This window comes from Mobula birostris, chromosome 8 (assembly GCF_030028105.1).
Source record: "Mobula birostris isolate sMobBir1 chromosome 8, sMobBir1.hap1, whole genome shotgun sequence".
Lineage (NCBI taxonomy): Eukaryota > Metazoa > Chordata > Chondrichthyes > Myliobatiformes > Myliobatidae > Mobula > Mobula birostris.
In genome coordinates this window covers 128,882,175-128,891,055 of record NC_092377.1, presented here as the reverse complement: position 1 = coordinate 128,891,055, position 8,881 = coordinate 128,882,175, and positions in this window count along the sequence as shown.

Below are 8,881 nucleotides of genomic sequence, written 5' to 3'. Positions count from 1 at the left end.
ATAATAATCTAAAAATAATTGTCAATGCTCTTTTGAGTAGAGAATGAATTTTTAGCCAACCTTGGGAAAAAAGATAGTTAAATTTAGCTTACCTTTCTCGAAATTCTTTTTCTCTTTCACATATTTAAAAAAAAATTATAAGGCAAACACAGTTTCTCAAATCTGGGTTGAACTTCAGATAAACTCACATGGATTTCACTTTCAACTGAAATGAGACGATTTCTATCCTTGCTCTTGATGCTTGTTAAACAAGAAAAATCCTGCTCACAAACGTAAAAAGTTGAAAACTGAAATAGAATGTTTATTGTTTTCCTAAGAATGGCAGGATACTCTTCTTTCACAGAATCCAGAACTTGTCCAGTAAATCTCATATTGAGTGCACGATCAGAGTGCAGCTCACAAAGTTCTTCCTCTTCTCTCAAAGTCAAGTTCTCTGGCAGAAGGTTCTTCATTTACCCAGTCATACACTTGTGTTGAAAGGGAGGAAAATACTGTTTAATTTTGTTCTGCTGTTTCTCCAGGTGGTTTTCAATAAGACTCGAGACTTTCTGATATCGTTCCCCACTCTCAAGCCCAAGCAGCAGAGGAAATAATTCAAGATTTCCTTTTGCAGTATGATTTTTCAAAAGATTTGGTTTCCTTTTGAATCCAAGAATCGTAGAATAGTAGATAACATAGAAATCTAGAGTACATCACAGGCCCTTCAGCCCACAATGTTGTGCCGACCATGTAACCTACTCGAGAAACTGCCTAGAATAGATGTCCTCTATTTTTCTACGCTCTATGTGCCTATCTAAGAGTCTCTTACTGCATCTACCATTCCATGCACCTACCACTCTCTGTGTGAAAAACTTACTTCAGACATCACCCCCCTGTACCTACTTCCAAGCATCTTAAAACCATGCTCCCTCGTGTTAGCCGTTTCAGCCCTGGGGAAAACTATCCACACGATCAATGGCTCCTATAAGGATAGGATCAAAGAGGACAGGAAAATTTTTAATTGGGGAAAGGCAAATTATGAGGCTATAAGGCTAGAACTTGCAGGTGTGAATTGGGATGATGTTTTTGCAGGGAAATGTACTATGGACATGTGGTTGATGTTTAGAGATCTTTTGCGGGATGTTAGGGATAAATTTGTCCCAGTGAGGAAGTAAAAGAATGGTAGGGTGAAGGAACCATGGGTGACAAGTGAGGTGGAAAATCTAGTCAGGTGGAAGAAGGCAGCATACATGAGGTTTAGGAAGCAAGGATCGGATGGGTCTATTGAGGAATATAGGGAAGCAAGAAAGGAGCTTAAGAAGGGGCTGAGAAGAGCAAGAAGGGGGCATGAGAAGGCCTTGCTGAGTAGGGTAAAGGAAAACCCCCAAGGCATTCTTCAATTATGTGAAGAAAAAAAGGATGACAGGAGTGAAGGTAGGACTGATTAGAGATAAAGGTGGGAAGATGTGCCTGGAGGCTGTGGAAGTGAGCGAGGTCCTCAATGAATACTTCTCTTCGGTATTCACCAATGAGAGGGAACTTGATGATGGTGAGGACAATATGAGTGAGGTTGATGTTCTGGAGCATGCTGATATTAAGGGAGAGGAGGTGTTGGAGTTGTTAAAATACATTAGGACAGATAAGTCCCCGGGGCCTGACGGAATATTCCCCAGGCTGCTCCACGAGGTGAGAGAAGAGAATGCTGAGCCTCGGGCTAGGATCTTTATGTCCTCGTTGTCCACGGGAATGGTACTGGAGGATTGGAGGGAGGCGAATGTTGTTCCCTTGTTCAAAAAAGGTAGTAGGGATAGTCCGGGTAATTATAGACCAGTGAGCCTTACGTCTGTGGTGGGAAAGCTGTTGGAAAAGATTCTTAGAGATAGGATCTATAGGCATTTAAAGAATCATGGTCTGATCAGGGACAGTCAGCATGGCTTTGTGAAGGGCAGATTGTGTCTAACAAGCCTGATAGAGTTCTTTGAGGAAGGAGGTGACCAGGCATATAGATGAGGGTAGTGCAGTGGATGTGATCTATATGGATTTTAGTAAGGCATTTGACAAGGTTCCACACGGTAGGCTTATTCAGAAAGTTAGAAGGCATGAGATCCGGGGAAGTTTGGCCAGGTGGATTCAGAATTGGCTTGCCTGCAGAAGGCAGAGGGTGGTGGTGGAGGGAGTACATTCAGATTGGACGATTGTGACTAGTGGTGTCCCACAAGGATCTGTTCTGGGACCTCTACTTTTTGTGATTTTTATTAGTAACCTGGATGTGGGGGTAGAAGGGTGGGTTGGCAAGTTTGCAGATGACACAAAGGTTGGTGGTGTTGTAGATAGTGTAGAGGATTTTCACAGATTGCAGAGCGACATTGATAGGATGCAGAAGTGGGCTGAGAAGTGGCAGATGGGGTTCAACCCGGAGAAGTGTGAGGTGGTACACTTTGGAAGGACAAACTCCAAGACAGAGTACAAAGTAAATGACAGGATACTTGGTAGTGTGGAGGAGCAGAGGGATCTCGGGGTACATGTCCACAGATCCCTGAAAGTTGCCTCACAGGTGGATAGGGTAGTTAAGAAAGCTTATGGGGTGTTAGCTTTCATAAGTCGAGGGATAGAGTTTAAGAGTCGCGATGTAATGATGCAGCTCTATAAAACTCTGGTTAGGCCACACTTGGAGTATTGTGTCCAGTTCTGGTCACCTCACTATAGGAAGGATGTGGAAGCATTGGAAAGGGTACAGAGGAGATTTACCAGGATGCTGCCTGGTTTAGAAAGTATGCATTATGATCAGAGATTAAGGGAGCTAGGGCTTTACTCTTTGGAGAGAAGGAGGATGAGAGGAGACATGATAGAGGTGTACAAGATAATAAGAGGAATAGATAGAGTGGATAGCCAGCGCCTCTTCCCCAAGGCACCACTGCTCAATACAAGAGGACATGGCTTTAAGGTAAGGGGTGGGAAGTTCAAGGGGGATATTAGAGGAAGGTTTTTTACTCTGAGAGTGGTTGGTGTGTGGAATGCACTGCCTGAGTCAGTGGTGGAGGCGGATACACTAGTGAAGTTTAAGAGACTACTAGACAGGTATATGGAGGAATCTAAGGTGGGGGCTTATATGGGAGGCAGGGTTTGAGGGTTGGCACAACATTGTGGGCCGAAGGGCCTGTACTGTGCTGTACTATCCTATGTTCTATGTTCTATCATCTTATACTGTACACCTCTATCAGGTCACCTCTCATCCTCCATCGCTCCAAGGAGAAAAGGCCAAGTACATTCAACGTATTCTCATAAGGTACTCCCTGCAATCCAGGCAATATCCTTGGTAAATCTCTTCTGCACTTTCTCTATAGTATCCACATCCTACCTGTAGTGAGGTGATCAGAACTGAACACAGTACTCCGTGGGTTCACACCATACGCCTTCTTAACAATACTGTCAATCTGCGCAGCAGCTTAGAGTGTCTTATTGTCACAGACTCCAAGATCTCTCAGAGTCTTACAATTATTATTATATTCTGTATTCAAATTTAACCTATTGAAAAGAACCACTTCACACATATCTGGGTTGAAGTCCATCTGCCACTTCTCAGCCCAGTTCTACATCCTATTGATGTTGTACTGTAACCTCTGACAACCCGCCAGACTATCCATAAGACCCCCAACTTTTGTGTCATTAGCATTTTACTAACCCACTACGACTTCTTCATCAAGGTCATTTATAACAAACACAAAGAGGAGGGGTCCCAGAACAGATCCCTGCAGAAAACCACTGGTCATCGACCTGCCTGCAGAATGTGACCCGTCTACAACCAGCCTTTGCCTTCTGTGGGCAAACCAGTGCTGGATCCGCAAAGCAAGGTCTCCTTGGATTCCATGCCTGCTTACTTTCTGAATGAGTCTTGCATGGGGAACCTTATCAAATGCCCTACTGAAATCCATATACAGTACACTACATCCACTGCTCTACCTTCATCAATGTGTTTTGTTACATCCTCAAAGAATTCAATCAGGCTCATAAGGCATGACCTGCCCTTGACAAAGCTATGCTGACTATCCCTAATCAGAATCTCTCTCTCTAAATGCTCATAAATCCTGCCGCTCAGGGTCTTCTCCAACAACTTGCCCACCACTGAAGTCAGTCATTGGTCTATAATTTCCTGGGTTACCTCTACTCCCTTTCTTGAAGGAAGAAACATTTGCAAACCTCCAGTCCTCTGGTACTTCTCCCATCCCTATTGATGGTGCAAAGATCATCACCAGAGGCTCAGCAATTTCCCCCCATCGCTTCCCACAGTATCCGGACCCGTCTACTTATCTAACTTAATACTTTTCACAAGCTCCAGCACATCCTCTTTCTTAATGTTTATATGTTTCAGCCCACTGTAAATCATCCGCACAATTGCCAACGTCATTTTCCCTGGTGAATACTGAAGCAAAGTAGTCATTAAGTACCTCCGCCGCCTCCTCCAATTCCATGCACACGATTCCACTATCACTCCTGGTTGGTCCTATTCTCACAAGGCACATCCTCTTACTCTTCACATACTTGTAGAATACCTTGGGAGTTTCCTTAATCCTGCTCACCAAGGCCTTCTCATGGCACCTTCTAGCTTCTCCTAATTTAATTCTTAAGCACCTTCCTGGCAATCTTGTAATTTTCTTGAGCTCTAACAGTATCTGGTTTCTCAAACCTTTTGTAAGCTTTTCTTTTCTTCTTAATTAGACTTTCTACATCCTTTGTACACCATGGTTCTTTTACCGTACCATCCTCTCCCTGTCTCAAGGCAGAAAAGATTGCAATGATCCAAGAACTAGAAACTCTGCCCCTGCACCATCTCCTCAGCCACTTATTTGTCTGCGCTAACTTGCTGTTCTGACCCTCCCTAGCTTGTTGCACTGGGGCTAATCCGGAGATCCTGCTCTCCAGCCTCCTTCCTAACTCTCCGAACTTAGCGCACAGGACCTCCACCCATCTCCTGCCTATGTCACTGGTATCAATAAGTACTATGTTCTCCGGCTGCTCACCCTCCCCTTCAAGAATAATTTGCAACCAGAGACATCCTGGACCCTAGCACCCGGGAGAAAACACACTATCCTGGCATCTCTTATGCTGCTGCAGAATCTCCTGTCTGTCCCCCTAACTGTTGAGTCCCCTATGCCTGTTGCTCTGCCTGACTTCCCTACCCTTCTGAGGGTTCTACTGGTGTGACTGCTGCTGCCTTACCCAGATAGATCATCCCCCTCATCAGTATCCAAATGGGTATACCTGTTGCTGAGGGGAATGGCCACAGGGGGATCCAGTACTGACTTCTTTCTTCAGTTATCTCTCTCGGTGTTCAACCATCTACTCCCTGAATCCTGCACTCCGGGTGTAATCACCTGCTCAAAAGTCGTACCTATCAATCGCTCTACCTCCTGGATGATCCTCCAACTCCAGCTCCAGCTCCTTAATGCAGTCTTTAGGAGCTGAGTTGGTTGTACTTCCTGCAGGTGTAGTCATCAGGGAGACCATCAGGTTCCATGAATTCCCACATCTACAGGAGAAGCATTCTACTGCTATCCTGCCTGCATTGTACAATGGGCTACCAAGACGCTCCCCTATGACCCGATCTGAACCCCCTTATTCCAATCCCCAAGGTACTGAACTAATCCCCCTTATCATGTTCTTCCACGTCCCGTTCTGATCCCCTTAACCGGTTCCTCAACAACCCAATCTGATCTCCCCTAACGCATTCTCCAGGATCCTGATCTGAACCCCCATATACTGCTCCCTAAAGTCCTGATATGACCCCTTTACCCCTTACCCCAATGACCCAATCTGTTCCCCTTAGATCGTTCCAACATCTTCAGATCCCTCTTAACCTGTACCCTAATGTCCTAATCTGATCCCCCTTAATCCGTTCCCCAACGCCCTGCTCCGATTCCCTCTTATGCTATTCCCCAGTGTTCCGATCCGATTCCCCTAACCTGTTCCCCTAGGTCTTGATTTGATCTCTCCTTAATCGGTTCCAAAACTTCCCAACTTAATCCCCCTTAACCTGATACCGACTGTCCTGATCTGATCCCCCTTAACACATTCCCCAACAGCCTGCTCTGATCCCCTCCTTAAGCAGTTATCCTGATCACTGTTAACCTGATCCCCAACTTCCCAATCTGATCTCCCTTACCCTGTTCCTCAAGGTCCAAAGTGATCTCCCCTTAACCCATTCCCCACTGCCCCAATCTGATACTCTTAACCTGTTCCCCAACGTACCCATCCAAACCCTCTTAAGCAGTACCCAGATGTGATTCCCCCTTAACTCATTCCCCAATGTCCCGATTCAATCTTCCTTAAGCTGTTTCCCAACGTCCTGATCTGTTCCCTGCTAACCCATTCCTCAATGTACCCATCCGATCTCCCCTTATCCCGCTCCCCAAGGTCATGATCTGGTCTCCCTTAACCAGTCCTCCAGTAGCCTGCTCTGATCCTCCCTTAACTGGTTATCCAAGGTTCCAATCTGATCCCCAGCTACCTGATCTGATCTCCCCTTAACCCATTCCCTACTATCCCAATTTGATACCCTTTACCTGTTCCCCAACGTACTGAACCCCTTTAAACCGTACCTCAACGTAATCCTCATTAACCTATTCCTCAATGTCCTGATTCAATCTCCCTTAAGACATTCCCCAATGTCCTGATCTGATCCTCCAGACCCGTATCCCAACATCCGGATCTGATCCCCCTTAATCTGTTCCCCAACATACTGATCTGATCTCCGTTAACCCGTACCCCAGTGTTCCAATCTGAACTCCCCTTAACCTGTTCCCAAACCTCCTGAAGTGATCTCAATTAATCCACCCCCCAATGTCCCACGCTGATCCACCCTTGATTCCCGTCCCCCAGCATCCCAATCTGATCACCCATAACATGTTCCCAAGGTCCCAATCTGATCTCCTTAACCTGTTCCCCAACATCCTGTCCAGTTTCCCCTTAATCCATTATACAACGTTCCAATCTGATCCACCATTACCTGTTCCCCCAAGGTGTCATTCTGTTCTCCCCTTAACCCATTCCCCAATGTCCTGATCTGATCTCCATTAACCTGTTCCCCAATGTACCCTATCCAAACCACAACCCATACCCCAATGTGATCCCCCTAACCCATTTCCAACGCCCTGACTCGATCTCCCCAAACCCGTTTCCCAATGTTCCAATCTGATCCCCCTAAATCATCCCCCATCATTCTGATATGAACCCTTTATCCCGCTCCCCTATGTACTGAATTGATCCTTCCCCAGTGCTTCAACCTAATCCCCCTTAATCCGTTCCCTTACAAGCGAATCTGATAGCTTTTCACCATTCCCCAACGTCCTGATCTAATCTTCCCTTGACCTGTTTCCCACCATGCCAATCAGATCCCTCTCAACAGTAACCAAACACTTCGATGTGATCCCCCTTAACCCACTCCGCAAAGTCCTGATCTGATTCCCCCCTTAACCTGTTCCCCAATGTCCAGCTCTGATCCCCTTTAACCCGTCCCCCAAAATCCCGATCTGATCCGCTTTAATCCGTTCCCCAATATCCCAGTCTGATCTCTCCTTAACCAATTCCCCAAAGTCCCCATCTGAACCCCTTTAACTCATCCCACAATATGCTGATTTGATCCCCCTTAAACCGTTCCCCAAGGGCTTGATCTGATCCCGTTAACCCATTCCCCAATGTCCCACTCTGATCCCCCTTTGATCCAACGCACCATCTGATCCCCCCTTAATCTGTTCCCTAACATGCCGATCTAATCCCCCTTAACCCGTTCAACATCCTGATCCGATCCCCCTTTACCCATTTCCTAACATCCTGATCCAATTCCCCATTACCCGTTCCCTAACATCCCAATCCAATCCCTCTTTACCCGTTCCCTAACGTCCCGATCCAATCCCTCTTTACCCGTTCTCTAACATCCTGATCCAATCCCCCTTTATCCGTTCCCTAAAATCCCGGTCTGATCCCCCTTAACCCGTTCCTCAACATCCCGATCTGATCCCCCTTAACCAGTTCCCCAATGTCCTGATCCAATCTTCCCTTTACCTGCTCAACTCAGAGGGTAACTGCTCTGGCCCTGTACAGGGAACATCCCCAAGCAACAACCTCCAACTCCACCTAGAACTCCTGGATTTCAGCTGCTTGACGACCTTCCTGTTGCCACACCAAACTATCTGTCCTCAGCCATCAGGCAAGAACCAAGAAAATTCTGACCTGCTTTAGGGTAAATAACTCTGCCATGAATGGTCCCAGGCCCAGCTGTGAAAGGAGATGGGCTAGGCATGGGGCTGGCAACTCCATCCCAGGACAATCCACTGATACAGAGACACTGACAGAAGCTTCAAAGACCTCATTCCTGGGAGAGGAAGGCTACACCTGGAGACAATTTGAAAGACCGGCCCAGAACAGAGGACTCTGACGAGCTGCAGTCAGAGGCCTATGCCCCAATAGGTATGATGGCCATAAGTATGTAAGGGGTTTCTTCTTTTATGCTACTGCATAGGCTAATTAAATGGCTTCTTTATTATGTTAAATGCTGAGAAAGTTCTCTCGCTAGCAGCTTGTTTGGCTTATATTATTGATAACAGAGCGAACGAACCAATTGGGATAGATGTTATTCCTTCTAGTCTGTCTGTAAGTTATTGTGATGCACGGGTTTTTGGGCAGAAGGTGCGATGGAGAGAGAGAGAATGGACAAGGTGCTGTGAGCTGGCTAACGGGGTCGGACCCTGAGCAGGAGTCCGAGGTCCGGGGTTTTCGGCGAGAAGAGGAGACGGAGACAGACTTGTGTGGAACGTCTGGTCCACCACTGTGGTTGGTCCCAGGCGGCGGGTCGAGGTGGTCAGAGGGGATTGAATGGTGAAGAGAGGATCATTACTAGAGCTCCAAC